Genomic DNA, 24,971 nt, shown 5'->3' on the forward strand with positions numbered 1-24,971 from the left:
CTCTCACACACTCACACACTCCCACTCCCTCTCACACACACATTACCGCTCTCACTCACACACACACTCCCACTCTCACACACACTCCCACACACTCCCACTCTCACACACACTCCCACTCTCACACACACACTCCCACTCCCACTCTCTCATACACACAAACTCCCACTCCCTCACTCTCACTCCCACACAGACACACTCCCACTCTCTCACACACACACTCCCACTCCCTCACACACCCCCACTCTCTCACACACACACACACTCCCTTGCACACTCCCACTCCCTCTCACACACACACTCCCACTCTCTCTCACACACACACACACTCCCACTCCCTCTCACACACACACTACCACTCTCACTCACACACACACTCCCACTCTCACACACACTCCCACACACTCCCACTCTCACACACACTCCCACTCTCTCTCACACACTCCCACTCCCACTCTCTCATACACACAAACTCCCACTCCCTCACTCTCACTCCCACACAGACACACTCCCACTCTCTCGCACACACACTCCCACTCTCTCGCACACACACTCCCACTCCCTCGCACACACACTCCCACTCCCTCGCACACACACTCCCACTCCCTCACACACACACTCCCACTCCCTCACACACACACACTCTCACACACACACACTCTCACACACACACACTCTCACACACACTCCCACTCTCTCACACACACACTCACTCTCACTCTCTCACACACACACTCACTCAGTCCCACTCTCTCACACACACTCCCACTCTCTCAAAAACTCCCACTCTCTCTCACACTCTCACTCTCTCTCACACTCTCTCTCACACTCCCACTCCCACTCTCTCACTCACTCCCACTCTCCCACACACACACAGTCTCATACACACACACGCACACTCCCACTCTCTCACACACACACTTACTCCCACTCTCTCACACACACAGTCACTCCCACTCTTTCACACACACATTCACTCCCACTCTCTCACACACATACACTCAGTCCCACTCTCTCACACACACACTCCCACTCCCTCACACACTCCCACTCTCTCTCACTCACACACTCTCTCACACTCACACACTCTCTCACACGCACACACTCCCACTCCCACTCTCTCACACACACTCCCACTTCCACATCTCACACTCCCACTTCCACATCTCACACACACACACACTCCCACTCTCTCACACACACACTCCCACTCTCTCACACACACACACACACTCCCACTCTCTCACACACACACACACTCCCACTCTCTCACACACACACACTCACTCCCACTCTCTCACACACACACACTCACTCCCACTCTCTCACACACACACACTCACTCCCACTCTCTCACACACTCCCACTCTCCCACACACTCCCACTCCCTCACACACACAGTCCCACTCCCTCACACACACAGTCCCACTCTCTAACACACACACACTCCCAATCCCACTCTCTCACACACACAAACACTCCCACTCTCTCTCACACACACACTCCCACTCTCTCACACACACTCACTCCCACTCCCTTCTCTCTCCATCCCACTCCCTCACACACACTCCCACTCTCTCTCACACACACACTCCCACTCACTCACACACATACACACTCCCACTGTCTCACACACACACACTCACTCCCACTCTCTCATACATACACACTCACTCCCACTCTCTCACACACACACACTCACTCCCACTCTCTCACACACTCCCACTCTCCCACACACTCCCACTCCCTCACACACACAGTCCCACTCCCTCACACACACAGTCCCACTCTCTCACACACACAGTCCCACTCTCTAACACACAAACACTCCCAATCCCACTCTCTCACACACACAAACTCCCAATCCCACTCTCTCACACACACAAACTCCCAATCCCACTCTCTCACACACACACACTCCCACTCTCACTCACACACACCCACTCTCACTCACACACACACTCCCACTCTCACTCACACGCACACTCCCACTCTCTCACACACACTCACTCCCACTCCCTTCTCTCTCAATCACACTCCCTCACACACACTCCCACTCTCTCACACACACACACACTCCCACTCTCTCACACACACACACTCCCACTCTCTCACACACATACACACTCCCACTCTCTCACACACACTCCCACTCCCTCACACACACTCACTCCCAATCCCACTCTCTCACACACACACACTCCCACTCTCACTCACACACACACACACACACACACACACCCATTCTCACTCACACACACACTCCCACTCTCTCACACACACACACTCCCACTCTCACTCACACACACACTCCCACTCTCACTCACACACACACTCCCACTCTCTCACACACACTCACTCCCACTCCCTTCTCTCTCAATCCCACTCCCTCACACACACTCCCACTCTCTCACACACACACACTCCCACTCTCTCACACACATACACACTCCCACTCTCTCACACACACTCCCACTCCCTCACACACACTCCCACTCCCTCACACACACTCCCACTCTCTCTCACGCACTCACTCCCACTCCCTTCTCTCTCAATCCCACTCCCTCACACACACTCCCACTCTCTCTCACACACACTCCCACTCTCACACACACACACACACACTCACACTCTCTCACACAGACACACTCCCACTCTCTCACACACACTCACTCCCACTCTCTCTCACACACACTCCCACTCTCACTCACACACACACTCCCACTCTCGCACACACACTCACTCCCACTCCCTTCTCTCTCAATCCCACTCCCTCACACACACTCCCACTCTCTCTCACACACACACACACTCTCTCACACGCACACTCCCACTTTCTCACACACATACTCCCACTCTCTCACACACATACTCCCACTCTCTCACACACACACTCTCACACTCACACACACACTCCCACTCCCTCACACACCCCCACTCTCTCACACACACACACACTCCCTTGCACACTCCCACTCCCTCTCACACACACACTCCCACTCTCTCTCACACACACACTCCCACTCTCTCTCACACACACACACACTCCCACTCCCTCTCACACACACACTACCACTCTCACTCACACACACACTCCCACTCTCACTCTCACACACACTCCCACACACTCCCACTCTCACACACACTCCCACTCTCTCTCACACACTCCCACTCCCACTCTCTCATACACACAAACTCCCACTCCCTCACTCTCACTCCCACACAGACACACTCCCACTCTCTCGCACACACACTCCCACTCTCTCGTACACACACTCCCACTCCCTCGCACACACACTCCCACTCCCTCGCACACACACTCCCACTCCCTCGCACACACACTCCCACTCCCTCACATACACACACTCTCACACACACTCCCACTCTCTCACACACACACACTCACTCTCACTCTCTCACACACACACTCACTCAGTCCCACTCTCTCACACACACACTCCCACTCCCTCAAAAACTCCCACTCTCTCTCACACTCTCACTCTCTCTCACACTCTCTCTCACACTCCCACTCCCACTCTCTCACTCACTCCCACTCTCCCACACACACACAGTCTCACACACACACACGCACACTCCCACTCTCTCACACACACACACTCCCACTCTCTCACACACACACTTACTCCCACTCTCTCACACACACAGTCACTCCCACTCTTTCACACACACACTCACTCCCACTCTCTCACACACATACACTCAGTCCCACTCTCTCACACACACACTCCCACTCCCTCTCACACTCACACACTCTCTCACACTCACACACTCTCTCACACTCACACACTCTCTCACACGCACACACTCCCACTCCCACTCTCTCACACACACTCCCACTTCCACATCTCACACACACTCCCACTCTCTCACACACACACACTCCGACTCTCTCACACACACACACTCCCACTCTCTCACACACACACACTCCCACTCTCTCACACACACACACTCCCACTCTCACACACACACACACTCCCACTCTCACACACACACACACTCCCACTCTCTCACACACACACTTACTCCCACTCTCTCACACACACAGTCACTCCCACTCTTTCACACACACACTCACTCCCACTCTCTCACACACATACACTCAGTCCCACTCTCTCACACACACACTCCCACTCCCTCACACACTCCCACTCTCTCTCACACTCACACATTCTCTCACACTCACACACTCTCTCACACGCACACTCCCACTCCCACTCTCTCACACACACTCCCACTTCCACATCTCACACACACTCCCACTCTCTCACACACACACACACTCCCACTCTCTCACACACACACACTCCCACTCTCACACACACACACACTCCCACTCTCACACACACACACACTCACTCCCACTCTCTCACACACACACTCCCACTCTCTCACACACACACACTCACTCCCACTCTCTCACACACACACACTCACTCCCACTCTCTCACACACTCCCACTCTCCCACACACTCCCACTCCCTCACACACACAGTCCCACTCCCTCACACACACAGTCCCACTCTCTAACACACACATACTCCCAATCCCACTCTCTCACACACACAAACACTCCCACTCTCTCTCACACACACACTCCCACTCTCTCACACACACTCACTCCCACTCCCTTCTCTCTCAATCCCACTCCCTCACACACACTCCCACTCTCTCTCACACACACACACTCCCACTCACTCACACACATACACCCTCCCACTGTCTCACACACACACACTCACTCCCACTCTCTCATACATACACACTCACTCCCACTCTCTCACACACACACACTCACTCCCACTCTCTCACACACTCCCACTCTCCCACACACTCCCACTCCCTCACACACACAGTCCCACTCCCTCACACACACAGTCCCACTCTCTAACACACAAACACTCCCAATCCCACTCTCTCACGCACACACACTCCCAATCCCACTCTCTCACACACACACACACTCCCACTCTCACTCACACACACACACACACACTCCCACTCTCACTCACACACACACTCCCACTCTCTCACACACACACACTCCCACTCTCACTCACACACACACTCCCACTCTCTCACACACACTCACTCCCACTCCCTTCTCTCTCAATCCCACTCCCTCACACACACTCCCACTCTCTCACACACACACACACTCCCACTCTCACACACACACACTCCCACTCTCTCACACACATACACACTCCCACTCTCTCACACACACTCCCACTCCCTCACACACACTCCCACTCTCTCACACACACACACTCCCAATCCCACTCTCTCACACACACACACTCCCACTCTCACTCACACACACACACACACACACTCCCACTCTCACTCACACACACACTCTCACTCACACACACACACACTCCCACTCTCACTCACACCCTCTCAAACACACAGACACAATTCCTCTCCCTCTCACACGCACTCCCACTCCCACTCTCTTACACACATACTTCCACTCCCACTCTCTCACACACATACTCCCACTCTCTCACACACACACACTCCCACTCTCTCTCACACACACACACTCCCACTCTCTCTCACACACACTTAATACCACTCTCTCACACACACACTCACTCCCACTCTCTCACACACACACTCACTCTCACTCTCTCACACACACTCAGTCCCACTCTCTCACACACACACTCCCACTCCCTCACACACTCCCACTCTCTCTCACACTCCCACTCTCTCTCACACTCCCACTCTCTCACACGCACACACTCCCACTCCCACACACACACTCCCATTCGCTCACACACTCCCACTTCCACACTCTCACACATACTCCCACTCCCTCACACACATACACACTCCCACTCTCTCACACACACACTCACTCCCACTCTCTCACACACACACTCACTCCCACTCTCTCTCACACACACTCACTCCCACTCTCTCACACACACACTCACTCCCACTCTCTCACACACACAGTCACTCCCACTCTCTCACACACACACACTCACTCCCACTCTCTCACACACAGTCCCACTCTCTAACACACACACACACTCCCAATCCCACTCTCTCACACACACACACTCCCACTCTCTCACACATACACTCCCACTCTCTCACACATACACTCCCACTCTCTCGCACACACTCACTCCCACTCCCTTCTCTCTCAATTCCACTCCCTCACACACACTCCCACTCTCTCACACACACTCACTCCCACTCTCTCCCACACACTCCCACTCCCTCTCACACACACACATACACTCCCTCGCACACTCCCACTCCCTCTCACACACACACTCCCACTCTCTCTCACACACACACACTCCCACTCTCTCACACACTCACACACTCCCACTCCCTCTCACACACACACTCCCACTCTCACTCACACACACACTCCCACTCTCACTCACACACACACTCCCACTCTCACTCACACTCCCACTCTCTCACACACACTTCCACTCCCACTCTCTCATACACACAAACTCCCACTCCCTCACTCTCACTCCCACACAGACACACTCCCACTCTCTCACACACACACTCCCACTCCCTCGCACACACACTCCCACTCCCTCGCACACACACTCCCACTCCCTCACACACACACTCCCACTCTCCCACACACACACATTGTCTCACACACACACACTCCCACTCCCTCACACACACACTCCCACTCCCTCTCACACACACTCCCACTCCCTCTCACACACACACTCTCTCACACACACACACACTCTCATTCTCTCACACACACACTCACTCAGTCCCACTCTCTCACACACACACTCCCACTCCCTCAAAAACTCCCACTCTCTCTCACACTCTCACTCTCTCTCACACTCTCACTCTCTCTCACACTTCCACTCCCACTCTCTCACTCCCACTCCCTCACACACTCCCACTCTGCCACACACACACAGTCTCACACACACACCCACACTCCCACTCTCTCACACAAACACACTCCCACTCTCTCACACACACACTTACTCCCACTCTCTCACACACACTTACTCCCACTCTCTCACACACACAGTCACTCCCACTCTCTCACACACACAGTCACTCCCACTATCTCACACACACACTCCCACTCCCACACACACTCCCACTCCCTCACACACTCCCACTCTCTCTCACACTCACACACTCTCTCACACTCCCACTCCCACTCTCTCTCACACTCCCACTCACACACTCTCTCACACTCACACACTCTCTCACACTCACACACTCTCACACGCACACACTCCCACTCCCACTCTCACACATACTCCCACTCGCTCACACACTCCCACTTCCACACTCTCACACATACTCCCACTCCCTCACACACATACACACTCCCACACTCTCACACACACACACACACTCCCACTCTCTCACACACACACACTCACTCCCACTCTCTCCCACACACTCCAACTCCCACTCTCCCACACACACTCCCCCACTCTCACACGCACATTCTCCCCCACTCCCTTGCACGCACACACTTCCCCACTCCCTCGCAAGCACACACTCCCCCACTCCCTCACACGCCCAGACTACCCCACTCCCTCACACGCACACACTCCCCCACTCCCTCACACGCACATACTCCCCCACTCTCACACACACAAACTCCCACTCTCTCACACTCACACACTCCCACTCTCACACACACTCACACACACATACTCCCACACCCACACTCCCACACCCACACTCCCACTCTCTCACACATACACTCCCACTCTCTCACACACCCACATCCATCCCACAAACACAAACACCCACTCCCACACACACCCACACGCACACTCTCTCTCACTCACACACACATTCCCCAACTCACACACACACTCCCACTCCCTCACACACCCACACACACTCCCACTCCCTCACACACCCACAAACACTCCCACTACCTCACACACCCACACACACACACTCCCACTCACACACACTCCCACTCTCACACACACACTCCCATCTCACACACACACTCACCCACTCTCACACACTCCCACTCTCACACACACACACTCCCACTCTCTCACACACACACACACACCCACTCTCTCACACACACACACACACTCTCTCACACACACACACACACTCTCTCACACGCACACTCCCACTTTCTCACACACATACTCCCACTCTCTCACACACATACTCCCACTCTCTCACACACACACTCTCACACTCACACACACACTCCCACTCCCTCACACACCCCCACTCTCTCACACACACACACACTCCCTTGCACACTCCCACTCCCTCTCACACACACACTCCCACTCTCTCTCACACACACACACACACTCCCACTCTCTCACACACTCACACACTCCCACTCCCTCTCACACACACACTACCACTCTCACTCACACACACACTCCCACTCTCACTCTCACACACACTCCCACTCTCACACACACTCCCACACACTCCCACTCTCACACACACTCCCACTCTCTCTCACACACTCCCACTCCCACTCTCTCATACACACAAACTCCCACTCCCTCACTCTCACTCCCACACAGACACACTCCCACTCTCTCGCACACACACTCCCACTCTCTCGCACACACACTCCCACTCTCTCGCACACACACTCCCACTCCCTCGCACACACACTCCCACTCCCTCGCACACACACTCCCACTCCCTCACACACACACACTCTCACACACACACACTCACTCTCACACACACACACTCACTCTCACTCTCTCACACACACACTCACTCAGTCCCACTCTCTCACACACACACTCCCACTCCCTCAAAAACTCTCACTCTCTCTCACACTCTCTCTCACACTCCCACTCCCACTCTCTCACTCACTCCCACTCTCCCACACACACAAAGTCTCACACACACACACGCACACTCCCACTCTCTCACACACACACACTCCCACTCTCTCACACACACACTTACTCCCACTCTCTCACACACACAGTCACTCCCATTCTTTCACACACACACTCACTCCCACTCTCTCACACACATACACTCAGTCCCACTCTCTCACACACACACTCCCACTCCCTCACACACTCCCACTCTCTCTCACACTCACACACTCTCTCACACTCACACACTCTCTCACACGCACACACTCCCACTCCCACTCTCTCACACACACTCCCACTTCCACATCTCACACACACTCCCACTCTCTCACACACACACACTCCCACTCTCTCACACACACACACACTCCCACTCTCTCACACACACACTCACTCCCACTCTCTCACACACACACACTCACTCCCACTCTCTCACACACACACACTCACTCCCACTCTCTCACACACACACACTCACTCCCACACACTCCCACTCCCTCACACACACAGTCCCACTCTCTAACACACACACACTCCCAATCCCACTCTCTCACACACACACACACTCCCACTCTCTCACACACACACACTCCCACTCTCTCACACACACTCACTCCCACTCCCTTCTCTCTCAATCCCACTCCCTCACACACACTCCCACTCTCTCTCACACACACACACTCCCACTCACTCACACACATACACACTCCCACTGTCTCACACACACACACTCACTCCCACTCTCTCATACATACACACTCACTCCCACTCTCTCACACACACACACTCACTCCCACTCTCTCATACATACACACTCACTCCCACTCTCTCACACACACACACTCACTCCCACTCTCTCACACACACAGTCCCACTCTCTAACACACAAACACTCCCAATCCCACTCTCTCACACACACAAACTCCCAATCCCACTCTCTCACACACACACACTCCCACTCTCACACACACACACTCCCACTCTCACTCACACACTCCCACTCTCTCACACACACACACTCCCACTCTCACTCACACACACACTCCCACTCTCTCACACACACACATTCCCACTCTCACTCATACACACACTCCCACTCTCTCACACACACTCACACTCTCTCACACACACTCACACTCTCTCACACACACTCACTCCCACTCCCTTCTCTCTCAATCCCACTCCCTCACACACACTCCCACTCTCTCACACACACACACACACACACTCCCACTCTCTCACACACACACACCCCCACTCTCTCACACACATAAACACTCCCACTCTCTCACACACACTCCCACTCCCTCACACACACTCCCACTCTCTCACACACACACACTCCCAATCCCACTCTCTCACACACACACACTCCCACTCTCACTCACACACACACACTCCCACTCTCACTCACACACACACTCCCACTCTCTCACACACACACACTCCCACTCACACACACAATCCCACTCACACACACACTCCCACTCTCTCACACACACTCACTCCCACTCCCTTCTCTCTCAATCCCACTCCCTCACACACACTCCCACTTCCACATCTCACAGACACTCCCACTCTCTCACACACACTCCCACTCTCTCACACACACACACTCCCACTCTCTCTCACACACACACACTCCCACTCTCTCACACACACACACTCACTCCCACTCTCTCACACACACACACTCACTCCCACTCTCTCACACACACACACTCACTCCCACTCTCTCACACACTCCCACTCTCCCACACACTCCCACTCCCTCACACACACAGTCCCACTCCCTCACACACACAGTCCCACTCTCTAACACACACACACTCCCAATCCCACTCTCTCACACACACACACACTCCCACTCTCTCACACACACACACTCCCACTCTCTCACACACACTCACTCCCACTCCCTTCTCTCTCAATCCCACTCCCTCACACACACTCCCACTCTCTCTCACACACACACACTCCCACTCACTCACACACATACACACTCCCACTGTCTCACACACACACACTCACTCCCACTCTCTCATACATACACACTCACTCCCACTCTCTCACACACACACACTCACTCCCACTCTCTCACACACTCCCACTCTCCCACACACTCCCACTCCCTCACACACACAGTCCCACTCCCTCACACACACAGTCCCACTCTCTAACACACAAACACTCCCAATCCCACTCTCTCACACACACAAACTCCCAATCCCACTCTCTCACACACACACACTCCCGCTCTCACTCACACACACACTCCCACTCTCTCACACACACACACTCCCACTCTCACTCACACACACACTCCCACTCTCACTCACACACACACTCCCACTCTCTCACACACACACACTCCCACTCTCTCACACACACTCACTCCCACTCCCTTCTCTCTCAATCCCACTCCCTCACACACACTCCCACTCTCTCACACACACTCCCACTCTCTCACACACACACACTCCCACTCTCTCACACACATACACACTCCCACTCTCTCACACACACTCCCACTCCCTCACACACACACACTCCCAATCCCACTCTCTCACACACACACACTCCCACTCTCACTCACACACACACACTCCCACTCTCACTCACACACACACTCCCACTCTCTCACACACACACACTCCCACTCACACACACACTCCCACTCTCTCACACACACTCACTCCCACTCCCTTCTCTCTCAATCCCACTCCCTCACACTCACTCCCACTCTCTCACACACACACACTCCCACTCTCTCACACACATACACACTCCCACTCTCTCACACACACTCCCACTCCCTCACACACACTCACTCCCACTCCCTTCTCTCTCAATCCCACTCCCTCACACACACTCCCACTCTCTCTCACACACACTCCCACTCTCACACACACACACACACTCACACTCTCTCACACTCCCTCTCTCTTACACACACTCCCACTCTCACTCACACACACTCACTCCCACTCCCTTCTCTCTCAATCCCACTCCCTTACACACACTCCCACTCTCTCACACACACACACATACTCCCACTCTCTCACACACACACACACTCCCACTCTCTCACACACACACACACTCCCACTCTCTCACACACACACACTCCCACTCTCTCACACACACTCACTCCCTTCTCTCTCAATCCCACTCCCTCACACACAATCCCACTCCCTCACACACACTCCCACTCTCACACAGACACACTCCCACTCTCTTCTCTCTCAATCCCACTCTCTCACACACACTCCCACTTCCACATCTCACAGACACTCCCACTCTCTCACACACACTCCCACTCTCTCACACACACACACTCCCACTCTCTCACACACACACACACTCCCACTCTCTCACACACACACACTCACTCCCACTCTCTCACACACACACACTCACTCCCACTCTCTCACACACTCCCACTCTCCCACACACTCCCACTCCCTCACACACACAGTCCCACTCCCTCACACACACAGTCCCACTCTCTAACACACACACACTCCCAATCCCACTCTCTCACACACACACACACTCCCACTCTCTCACACACACACACTCCCACTCTCTCACACACACTCACTCCCACTCCCTTCTCTCTCAATCCCACTCCCTCACACACACTCCCACTCTCTCTCACACACACACTCCCACTCACTCACACACATACACACTCCCACTGTCTCACACACACACACTCACTCCCACTCTCTCATACATACACACTCACTCCCACTCTCTCACACACACACACTCACTCCCACTCTCTCACACACACACACTCACTCCCACTCTCTCACACACTCCCACTCTCCCACACACTCCCACTCCCTCACACACACAGTCCCACTCCCTCACACACACAGTCCCACTCTCTAACACACAAACACTCCCAATCCCACTCTCTCACACACACAAACTCCCAATCCCACTCTCTCTCACACACACACTCCCACTCTCACTCACACACACACTCCCACTCTCTCACACACACACACTCCCACTCTCACTCACACACACACTCCCACTCTCTCACACACACACACTCCCACTCTCGCTCACACACACACTCCCACTCTCTCACACACACTCACTCCCACTCCCTTCTCTCTCAATCCCACTCCCTCACACACACTCCCACTCTCTCACACACACTCCCACTCTCTCACACACACACACTCCCACTCTCTCACACACATACACACTCCCACTCTCTCACACACACTCCCACTCCCTCACACACACACACTCCCAATCCCACTCTCTCACACACACACACTCCCACTCTCACTCACACACACACACTCCCACTCTCACTCACACACACACTCCCACTCTCTCACACACACACACCCACTCTCTCACACACACTCACTCCCACTCCCTTCTCTCTCAATCCCACTCCCTCACACACACTCCCACTCCCTCACACACACTCCCACTCTCTCTCACGCACTCACTCCCACTCCCTTCTCTCTCAATCCCACTCCCTCACACACACTCCCACTCTCTCTCACACACACTCCCACTCTCACACACACACACACACACTCACACTCTCTCACACAGACACACTCCCACTCTCTCACACACACTCACTCCCACTCTCTCTCACACACTCACTCCCACTCTCACTCACACACACACTCCCACTCTCGCACACACACTCACTCCCACTCCCTTCTCTCTCAATCCCACTCCCTCACACACACTCCCACTCTCTCTCACACACACACACACTCTCTCACACGCACACTCCCACTTTCTCACACACATACTCCCACTCTCTCACACACATACTCCCACTCTCTCACACACACTCTCACACTCACACACACACTCCCACTCCCTCACACACCCCCACTCTCTCACACACACACACACTCCCTTGCACACTCCCACTCCCTCTCACACACACACTCCCACTCTCTCTCACACACACACTCCCACTCTCTCTCACACACACACACTCCCACTCCCTCTCACACACACACTACCACTCTCACTCACACACACACTCCCACTCTCACTCTCACACACACTCCCACACACTCCCACTCTCACACACACTCCCACTCTCTCTCACACACTCCCACTCCCACTCTCTCATACACACAAACTCCCACTCCCTCACTCTCACTCCCACACAGACACACTCCCACTCTCTCGCACACACACTCCCACTCTCTCGTACACACACTCCCACTCCCTCGCACACACACTCCCACTCCCTCGCACACACACTCCCACTCCCTCGCACACACACTCCCACTCCCTCACATACACACACTCTCACACACACTCCCACTCTCTCACACACACACACTCACTCTCACTCTCTCACACACACACTCACTCAGTCCCACTCTCTCACACACACACTCCCACTCCCTCAAAAACTCCCACTCTCTCTCACACTCTCACTCTCTCTCACACTCTCTCTCACACTCCCACTCCCACTCTCTCACTCACTCCCACTCTCCCACACACACACAGTCTCACACACACATACGCACACTCCCACTCTCTCACACACACACACTCCCACTCTCTCACACACACACTTACTCCCACTCTCTCACACACACAGTCACTCCCACTCTTTCACACACACACTCACTCCCACTCTCTCACACACATACACTCAGTCCCACTCTCTCACACACACACTCCCACTCCCTCACACACTCCCACTCTCTCTCACACTCACACACTCTCTCACACTCACACACTTTCTCACAAGCACACTCCCACTCCCACTCTCTCACACACACTCCCACTTCCACATCTCACACACACTCCCACTCTCTCACACACACACACTCCGACTCTCTCACACACACACACTCCCACTCTCTCACACACACACACTCCCACTCTCTCACACACACACACTCCCACTCTCACACACACACACACTCCCACTCTCACACACACACACACTCCCACTCTCTCACACACACACTTACTCCCACTCTCTCACACACACAGTCACTCCCACTCTTTCACACACACACTCACTCCCACTCTCTCACACACATACACTCAGTCCCACTCTCTCACACACACACTCCCACTCCCTCACACACTCCCACTCTCTCTCACACTCACACATTCTCTCACACTCACACACTCTCTCACACGCACACTCCCACTCTCTCACACACACTCCCACTTCCACATCTCACACACACTCCCACTCTCTCACACACACACACACTCCCACTCTCTCACACACACACACTCCCACTCTCACACACACACACACTCCCACTCTCACACACACACACACTCACTCCCACTCTCTCACACACACACTCCCACTCTCTCACACACACACACTCACTCCCACTCTCTCACACACACACACTCACTCCCACTCTCTCACACACTCCCACTCTCCCACACAGTCCCACTCCCTCACACACACAGTCCCACTCCCTCACACACACAGTCCCACTCTCTAACACACACATACTCCCAATCCCACTCTCTCACACACACACACACACTCCCACTCTCTCTCACACACACACTCCCACTCTCTCACACACACTCACTCCCACTCCCTTCTCTCTCAATCCCACTCCCTCACACACACTCCCACTCTCTCTCACACACACACACTCCCACTCACTCACACACATACACCCTCCCACTGTCTCACACACACACACTCACTCCCACTCTCTCATACATACACACTCACTCCCACTCTCTCACACACACACACTCACTCCCACTCTCTCACACACTCCCACTCTCCCACACACTCCCACTCCCTCACACACACAGTCCCACTCCCTCACACACACAGTCCCACTCTCTAACACACAAACACTCCCAATCCCACTCTCTCACGCACACACACTCCCAATCCCACTCTCTCACACACACACACACTCCCACTCTCACTCACACACACACACACACACTCCCACTCTCACTCACACACACACTCCCACTCTCTCACACACACACACTCCCACTCTCACTCACACACACACTCCCACTCTCTCACACACACTCACTCCCACTCCCTTCTCTCTCAATCCCACTCCCTCACACACACTCCCACTCTCTCACACACACACACACTCCCACTCTCACACACACACACTCCCACTCTCTCACACACATACACACTCCCACTCTCTCACACACACACACTCCCAATCCCACTCTCTCACACACACACACTCCCACTCTCACTCACACACACACACACACACACTCCCACTCTCACTCACACACACACACACACACACTCCCACTCTCACTCACACACACACTCTCACTCACACACACACACTCCCACTCTCACTCACACACACACTCCCACCCTCTCAAACACACAGACACAATTCCTCTCCCTCTCACACGCACTCCCACTCCCACTCTCTTACACACATACTTCCACTCCCACTCTCTCACACACATACTCCCACTCTCTCACACACACACACTCCCACTCTCTCTCACACACACACACTCCCACTCTCTCTCACACACACACACTCCCACTCTCTCTCACACACACTTAATACCACTCTCTCACACACACACTCACTCCCACTCTCTCACACACACACTCACTCTCACTCTCTCACACACACTCAGTCCCACTCTCTCACACACACACTCCCACTCCCTCACACACTCCCACTCTCTCTCACACTCACACACTTTCTCACACTCCCACTCTCTCACACGCACACACTCCCACTCCCACACACACACTCCCATTCGCTCACACACTCCCACTTCCACACTCTCACACATACTCCCACTCCCTCACACACATACACACTCCCACTCTCTCACACACACACTCACTCCCACTCTCTCACACACACACTCACTCCCACTCTCTCTCACACACACTCACTCCCACTCTCTCACACACACACTCACTCCCACTCTCTCACACACACAGTCACTCCCACTCTCTCACACACACACACTCACTCCCACTCTCTCACACACAGTCCCACTCTCTAACACACACACACACTCCCAATCCCACTCTCTCACACACACACACTCCCACTCTCTCACACATACACTCCCACTCTCTCACACATACACTCCCACTCTCTCACACACACTCACTCCCACTCCCTTCTCTCTCAATTCCACTCCCTCACACACACTCCCACTCTCTCACACACACTCACTCCCACTCTCTCCCACACACTCCCACTCCCTCTCACACACACACATACACTCCCTCGCACACTCCCACTCCCTCTCACACACACACTCCCACTCTCTCTCACACACACACACTCCCACTCTCTCACACACTCACACACTCCCACTCCCTCTCACACACACACTCCCACTCTCACTCACACACACACTCCCACTCTCACTCACACACACACTCCCACTCTCACTCACACTCCCACTCTCTCACACACACTTCCACTCCCACTCTCTCATACACACAAACTCCCACTCCCTCACTCTCACTCCCACACAGACACACTCCCACTCTCTCACACACACACTCCCACTCCTTCGCACACACACTCCCACTCCCTCGCACACACACTCCCACTCCCTCACACACACACTCCCACTCTCCCACACACACACATTGTCTCACACACACACACTCCCACTCCCTCACACACACACTCCCACTCCCTCTCACACACACTCCCACTCCCTCTCACACACACACTCTCTCACACACACACTCTCTCACACACACACACACTCTCATTCTCTCACACACACACTCACTCAGTCCCACTCTCTCACACACACACTCCCACTCCCTCAAAAACTCCCACTCTCTCTCACACTCTCACTCTCTCTCACACTCTCACTCTCTCTCACACTTCCACTCCCACTCTCTCACTCCCACTCCCTCACACACTCCCACTCTGCCACACACACACAGTCTCACACACACACCCACACTCCCACTCTCTCACACAAACACACTCCCACTCTCTCACACACACACTTACTCCCACTCTCTCACACACACTTACTCCCACTCTCTCACACACACAGTCACTCCCACTATCTCACACACACACTCCCACTCCCACACACACTCCCACTCCCTCACACACTCCCACTCTCTCTCACACTCACACACTCTCTCACACTCCCACTCCCACTCTCTCTCACACTCCCACTCACACACTCTCTCACACTCACACACTCTCTCACACTCACACACTCTCTCACACTCACACACTCTCACACGCACACACTCCCACTCCCACTCTCACACATACTCCCACTCGCTCACACACTCCCACTTCCACACTCTCACACATACTCCCACTCCCTCACACACATACACACTCCCACACTCTCACACACACACACACACTCCCACTCTCTCACACACACACACTCACTCCCACTCTCTCCCACACACTCCAACTCCCACTCTCCCACACACACTCCCCCACTCTCACACGCACATTCTCCCCCACTCCCTTGCACGCACACACTTCCCCACTCCCTCGCAAGCACACACTCCCCCACTCCCTCACACGCCCAGACTACCCCACTCCCTCACACGCACACACTCCCCCACTCCCTCACACGCACATACTCCCCCACTCTCACACACACAAACTCCCACTCTCTCACACTCACACACTCCCACTCTCACACACACTCACACACACATACTCCCACACCCACACTCCCACACCCACACTCCCACTCTCTCACACATACACTCCCACTCTCTCACACACCCACATCCATCCCACAAACACAAACACCCACTCCCACACACACCCACACGCACACTCTCTCTCACTCACACACACATTCCCCAACTCACACACACACTCCCACTCCCTCACACACCCACACACACTCCCACTCCCTCACACACCCACACACACTCCCACTACCTCACACACCCACACACACACACTCCCACTCACACACACTCCCACTCTCACACACACACTCCCATCTCACACACACACTCACCCACTCTCACACACTCCCACTCTCACACACACACACTCCCACTCTCTCACACACACACACACACCCACTCTCTCTCACACACACACACACTCTCTCACACACACACACACACTCTCTCACACGCACACTCCCACTTTCTCACACACATACTCCCACTCTCTCACACACATACTCCCACTCTCTCACACACACACTCTCACACTCACACACACACTCCCACTCCCTCACACACCCCCACTCTCTCACACACACACACACTCCCTTGCACACTCCCACTCCCTCTCACACACACACTCCCACTCTCTCTCACACACACACACACACTCCCACTCTCTCACACACTCACACACTCCCACTCCCTCTCACACACACACTACCACTCTCACTCACACACACACTCCCACTCTCACTCTCACACACACTCCCACTCTCACACACACTCCCACACACTCCCACTCTCACACACACTCCCACTCTCTCTCACACACTCCCACTCCCACTCTCTCATACACACAAACTCCCACTCCCTCACTCTCACTCCCACACAGACACACTCCCACTCTCTCGCACACACACACTCCCACTCTCTCGCACACACACTCCCACTCTCTCGCACACACACTCCCACTCCCTCGCACACACACTCCCACTCCCTCGCACACACACTCCCACTCCCTCGCACACACACTCCCACTCCCTCACACACACACACTCTCACACACACACACTCTCACACACACACACTCACTCTCACACACACACACTCACTCTCACTCTCTCACACACACACTCACTCAGTCCCACTCTCTCACACACACACTCCCACTCCCTCAAAAACTCTCACTCTCTCTCACACTCTCTCTCACACTCCCACTCCCACTCTCTCACTCACTCCCACTCTCCCACACACAAAGTCTCACACACACACACGCACACTCCCACTCTCTCACACACACACACTCCCACTCTCTCACACACACACTTACTCCCACTCTCTCACACACACAGTCACTCCCACTCTTTCACACACACACTCACTCCCACTCTCTCACACACATACACTCAGTCCCACTCTCTCACACACACACTCCCACTCCCTCACACACTCCCACTCTCTCTCACACTCACACACTCTCTCACACTCACACACTCTCTCACATGCACACACTCCCACTCCCACTCTCTCACACACACTCCCACTTCCACATCTCACACACACTCCCACTCTCTCACACACACACACTCCCACTCTCTCACACACACACACACACTCCCACTCTCTCACACACACACTCACTCCCACTCTCTCACACACACACACTCACTCCCACTCTCTCACACACACACACTCACTCCCACTCTCTCACACACTCCCACTCTCCCACACACTCCCACTCCCTCACACACACAGTCCCACTCCCTCACACACACAGTCCCACTCTCTAACACACACACACTCCCAATCCCACTCTCTCACACACACACACACTCCCACTCTCTCACACACACACACTCCCACTCTCTCACACACACTCACTCCCACTCCCTTCTCTCTCAATCCCACTCCCTCACACACACTCCCACTCTCTCTCACACACACACACTCCCACTCACTCACACACATACACACTCCCACTGTCTCACACACACACACTCACTCCCACTCTCTCATACATACACACTCACTCCCACTCTCTCACACACACACACTCACTCCCACTCTCTCATACATACACACTCACTCCCACTCTCTCACACACACACACTCACTCCCACTCTCTCACACACACAGTCCCACTCTCTAACACACAAACACTCCCAATCCCACTCTCTCACACACACAAACTCCCAATCCCACTCTCTCACACACACACACTCCCACTCTCACTCACACACAAACACTCCCACTCTCACACACACACACTCCCACTCTCACTCACACACACACTCCCACTCTCTCACACACACACACTCCCACTCTCACTCACACACACACTCCCACTCTCTCACACACACACACTCCCACTCTCACTCATACACACACTCCCACTCTCTCACACACACTCACACTCTCTCACACACACTCACTCCCACTCCCTTCTCTCTCAATCCCACTCCCTCACACACACTCCCACTCTCTCACACACACACACACACACACACACACTCCCACTCTCTCACACACACACACCCCCACTCTCTCACACACATAAACACTCCCACTCTCTCACACACACTCCCACTCCCTCACACACACTCCCACTCTCTCACACACACACACTCCCAATCCCACTCTCTCACACACACACACTCCCACTCTCACTCACACACACACACTCCCACTCTCACTCACACACACACTCCCACTCTCTCACACACACACACTCCCACTCACACACACACTCCCACTCACACACACACTCCCACTCTCTCACACACACTCACTCCCACTCCCTTCTCTCTCAATCCCACTCTCTCACACACACTCCCACTTCCACATCTCACAGACACTCCCACTCTCTCACACACACTCCCACTCTCTCACACACACACACTCCCACTCTCTCTCACACACACACACTCCCACTCTCTCACACACACACACTCACTCCCACTCTCTCACACACACACACTCACTCCCACTCTCTCACACACACACACTCACTCCCACTCTCTCACACACTCCCACTCTCCCACACACTCCCACTCCCTCACACACACAGTCCCACTCCCTCACACACACAGTCCCACTCTCTAACACACACACACTCCCAATCCCACTCTCTCACACACACACACACTCCCACTCTCTCACACACACACTCTCACACACACTCCCACTCACACACACACTCCCACTCTCTCACACACACTCACTCCCACTCCCTTCTCTCTCAATCCCACTCCCTCACACTCACTCCCACTCTCTCACACACACACACTCCCACTCTCTCACACACATACACACTCCCACTCCCTTCTCTCTCAATCCCACTCCCTCACACACACTCCCACTCTCTCTCACACACACACACTCCCACTCACTCACACACATACACACTCCCACTGTCTCACACACACACACTCACTCCCACTCCCTTCTCTCTCAATCCCACTCCCTCACACTCACTCCCACTCTCTCACACACACACACTCCCACTCTCTCACACACACTCACTCCCACTCCCTTCTCTCTCAATCCCACTCCCTCACACACACTCCCACTCTCTCTCACACACACACACTCCCACTCACTCACACACATACACACTCCCACTGTCTCACACACACACACTCACTCCCACTCTCTCATACATACACACTCACTCCCACTCTCTCACACACACACACTCACTCCCACTCTCTCACACACTCCCACTCTCCCACACACTCCCACTCCCTCACACACACAGTCCCACTCCCTCACACACACAGTCCCACTCTCTAGCACACAAACACTCCCAATCCCACTCTCTCACACACACAAACTCCCAATCCCACTCTCTCACACACACACACTCCCGCTCTCACTCACACACACACTCCCACTCTCTCACACACACACACTCCCACTCTCACTCACACACACACTCCCACTCTCACTCACACACACACTCCCACTCTCTCACACACACACACTCCCACTCTCGCTCACACACACACTCCCACTCTCTCACACACACTCACTCCCACTCCCTTCTCTCTCAATCCCACTCCCTCACACACACTCCCACTCTCTCACACACACTCCCACTCTCTCACACACACACACTCCCACTCTCTCACACACATACACACTCCCACTCTCTCACACACACTCCCACTCCCTCACACACACACACTCCCAATCCCACTCTCTCACACACACACACTCCCACTCTCACTCACACACACACACTCCCACTCTCACTCACACACACACTCCCACTCTCTCACACACACACACTCCCACTCACACACACACTCCCACTCTCTCACACACACTCACTCCCACTCCCTTCTCTCTCAATCCCACTCCCTCACACTCACTCCCACTCTCTCACACACACACACTCCCACTCTCTCACACACATACACACTCCCACTCTCTCACACACACTCCCACTCCCTCACACACACTCACTCCCACTCCCTTCTCTCTCAATCCCACTCCCTCACACACACTCCCACTCTCTCTCACACACACTCCCACTCTCACACACACACACTCACACTCTCTCACACTCCCTCTCTCTTACACACACTCCCACTCTCACTCACACACACTCACTCCCACTCCCTTCTCTCTCAATCCCACTCCCTCACACACACTCCCACTCTCTCACACACACACACATACTCCCACTCTCTCACACACACACACACTCCCACTCTCTCACACACACACACACTCCCACTCTCTCACACACACACACTCCCACTCTCTCACACACACTCACTCCCTTCTCTCTCAATCCCACTCCCTCACACACAATCCCACTCCCTCACACACACTCCCACTCTCACACAGACACACTCCCACTCTCTTCTCTCTGAATCCCACTGTCTCACACACACTCCCACTTCCACATCTCACAGACACTCCCACTCTCTCACACACACTCCCACTCTCTCACACACACACACTCCCACTCTCTCACACACACACACACTCCCACTCTCTCACACACACACACTCACTCCCACTCTCTCACACACACACACTCACTCCCACTCTCTCACACACTCCCACTCTCCCACACACTCCCACTCCCTCACACACACAGTCCCACTCCCTCACACACACAGTCCCACTCTCTAACACACACACACTCCCAATCCCACTCTCTCACACACACACACACTCCCACTCTCTCACACACACACACTCCCACTCTCTCACACACACTCACTCCCACTCCCTTCTCTCTCAATCCCACTCCCTCACACACACTCCCACTCTCTCTCACACACACACTCCCACTCACTCACACACATACACACTCCCACTGTCTCACACACACACACTCACTCCCACTCTCTCATACATACACACTCACTCCCACTCTCTCACACACACACACTCACTCCCACTCTCTCACACACTCCCACTCTCCCACACACTCCCACTCCCTCACACACACAGTCCCACTCCCTCACACACACAGTCCCACTCTCTAACACACAAACACTCCCAATCCCACTCTCTCACACACACAAACTCCCAATCCCACTCTCTCACACACACACACTCCCACTCTCACTCACACACACACTCCCACTCTCTCACACACACACACTCCCACTCTCACTCACACACACACTCCCACTCTCTCACACACACACACTCCCACTCTCGCTCACACACACACTCCCACTCTCTCACACACACTCACTCCCACTCCCTTCTCTCTCAATCCCACTCCCTCACACACACTCCCACTCTCTCACACACACTCCCACTCTCTCACACACACACACTCCCACTCTCTCACACACATACACACTCCCACTCTCTCACACACACTCCCACTCCCTCACACACACACACTCCCAATCCCACTCTCTCACACACACACACTCCCACTCTCACTCACACACACACACTCCCACTCTCACTCACACACACACTCCCACTCTCTCACACACACACACCCACTCTCTCACACACACTCACTCCCACTCCCTTCTCTCTCAATCCCACTCCCTCACACACACTCCCACTCTCTCACACACACACACTCCCACTCTCTCACACACATACACACTCCCACTCTCTCACACACATACACACTCCCACTCTCTCACACACACTCCCACTCCCTCACACACACTCACTCCCACTCCCTTCTCTCTCAATCCCACTCCCTCACACACACTCCCACTCTCTCTCACACACACTCCCACTCTCACACACACACTCACACTCTCTCACACTCCCTCTCTCTTACACACACTCCCACTCTCACTCACACACACTCACTCCCACTCCCTTCTCTCTCAATCCCACTCCCTCACACACACTCCCACTCTCTCACACACACACACATACTCCCACTCTCTCACACACACACACTCCCACTCTCTCACACACACACACTCCCACTCTCTCAC

General features: G+C 54.3%; 1 long non-coding RNA gene across 1 annotated transcript in view; it reads right to left on the reverse strand.

Annotated features, from left to right (window-relative positions):
• Nucleotides 1-24,971, reverse strand: part of LOC148138980 (uncharacterized) — a 104,918-nt gene that overhangs the window by 79,101 nt on the left and 846 nt on the right. The gene's annotated exons all lie outside the window — the stretch shown is intronic.

This window comes from Chiloscyllium plagiosum, unplaced genomic scaffold (genome assembly GCF_037043375.1).
Source record: "Chiloscyllium plagiosum isolate Xiang-an unplaced genomic scaffold, Cpla_swu_hap1 HiC_scaffold_38, whole genome shotgun sequence".
Lineage (NCBI taxonomy): Eukaryota > Metazoa > Chordata > Chondrichthyes > Orectolobiformes > Hemiscylliidae > Chiloscyllium > Chiloscyllium plagiosum.